Below are 1,983 nucleotides of genomic sequence, written 5' to 3' on the forward strand. Positions count from 1 at the left end.
ATCATGAATTCACTGTGCCATTTTGATGCAACCTTCTGTTTTTATTTTTAATCCTTTTTATTTTATTTTGAGATGGAGTCTCACTCTGTTACCTTGGGGAGAGTGTCATGACATCATCATAGCTCACAGCAACCTCTAACTCTTGGGCTCAAGCGATCCTCTTGCCTCAGCCTCCCAAGTAGCTGAGACTACAGGCGCCTGTCATAACACCTGGCTAGTTTTCCTATTGTTAGTAGAGATGAGGCTCACTGTTGCTCAGGCTGGTCTCTAACACCTGAGCTCAGGTGATCCACCTGCCTCAGCCTCCCAGAGTGTTGGGATTACAGGCGTGAGCCGTTTCACCCAGCCCTCTAATCACTTTTTTACACCATTAAGAACCAGGATGGACAAAAGAGTAGTTGATTTCACATTTTGGGCACAGGAACTGAAATTATGGATAGAATATCTTAAAGGACATCAATGATATCCAGAAAGGTGACAACAGAGTCAAATTGAAGGGGCCAGAATTCTAACACACATCAAAAAGAAAACAATACAAAAGACTTGAATATCTTATCCAAAGAAGATAAACAAATGGCTGATAAAGTATGAAAATACTGATATGAAAATATCCTCAACATCACTAGGGAAATGTAAATCAAAACTACAATGATAATGTGTCATGGGATTGAGAGAGAAAAAACCTACAATGAGATACCATCCCACAATCAATAAGTATGGCTACTATCAAAAAAACAACAGAAAATAGCAAATGTTGGAAAAATTAGAACCCTTGTGTACTATTGGTGGGAATGAAATAGGTACAGCCACCGAGGAAAACAGGATCACCATATGATCCAAGCAGTGCACAAGCAGTGTGCACCTGACGTCCTAGGTACTAGGGAGGCTGAGGTAGGACACCACTGGAGCCCAGGAGTTCTAGCCTAGCCTGAGCAACATAGCTCTTTTAAAAAAGAGACCATATCTCTTTTTAAAAAGTATCTAACAAAATGCCTGACACATAGTAGGGCTTTAAAAAAAGAATTACCATATGAGCCAACAATTTTACTTCTGGCTGGATGGTGGCACACCCATGTAATCCTAGCACTCTGGGAGGCAAAAGTGGGTGGATTGCTTGAGCTCAGGAGTTCGAGACCAACCTGAGCAAGAGTGACACCCCTGTCTCTACTAAAAATAGGAAAACTATCTAGGTATTATGGCAGTTGCCTGTAGTCCCAGCTACTCAGGAGGTTGAAGCAAGATCGCTTGCACCCAAGAGTTTGAGGTTGCCATGAGCTACAATGATGCCATGGCACTCTACCCAGGGCACAGAGTGAGACAAAAAACAAAAGGAAACAATTTCATATACATATATCTATCCCAAATAATAGAAAACAGGGTCTTTGAGACCCTTGTTCATAGCAGCCTTATTCACAATAGCTAAAATGTAGAAGCAACCCAGTGTCTACCAACCAATGAATGGATAAGCAAAACGTGGTATATACATATAATGGAATATCATGCAGCCTTAAAAAGGAAGGAAATCCACATCATGGATAAAACTTGAGAACATTATGATAAGTGAAATAAGCCAATCACAAAGACAAACACCATATGCTTCTAATCATATGAAGTCAAAATCAGAGGGAGAAAGTGGATGGTGGTTGCCAAAAGCTGGAGGACAGTGAGAATGAGACTCTCTCAGAAAAACAAAAGTTACAAGTAATAGAAAGTGTGCCAAAGAAAAATCAGTGTAGGTTTTTTCTCTCTCAATTCCATGACAGGGAATGGGGAATTGGAAATTGATCAATACCAAGTTTCCATTTTCCAAGATGAAGAGTTCTGGAGATGGATAGTAGTGACAATTGTACAACAAGGTGAAAGTGTTTAATGCCACTGAACTTTACACTTTAAAATGCTAAGATGGTGGCTCGGCACCTATAGCTCAACCGGCTAAGGCGCCAGCCACGTACACCTAAGGTGGCGGGTTCGAATCCCCAGCCC

The sequence above is a fragment of the Otolemur garnettii genome, unplaced genomic scaffold (genome assembly GCF_000181295.1).
Source record: "Otolemur garnettii isolate 467f Iridium unplaced genomic scaffold, OtoGar3 scaffold00047, whole genome shotgun sequence".
In the NCBI taxonomy this organism is placed as follows: domain Eukaryota; kingdom Metazoa; phylum Chordata; class Mammalia; order Primates; family Galagidae; genus Otolemur; species Otolemur garnettii.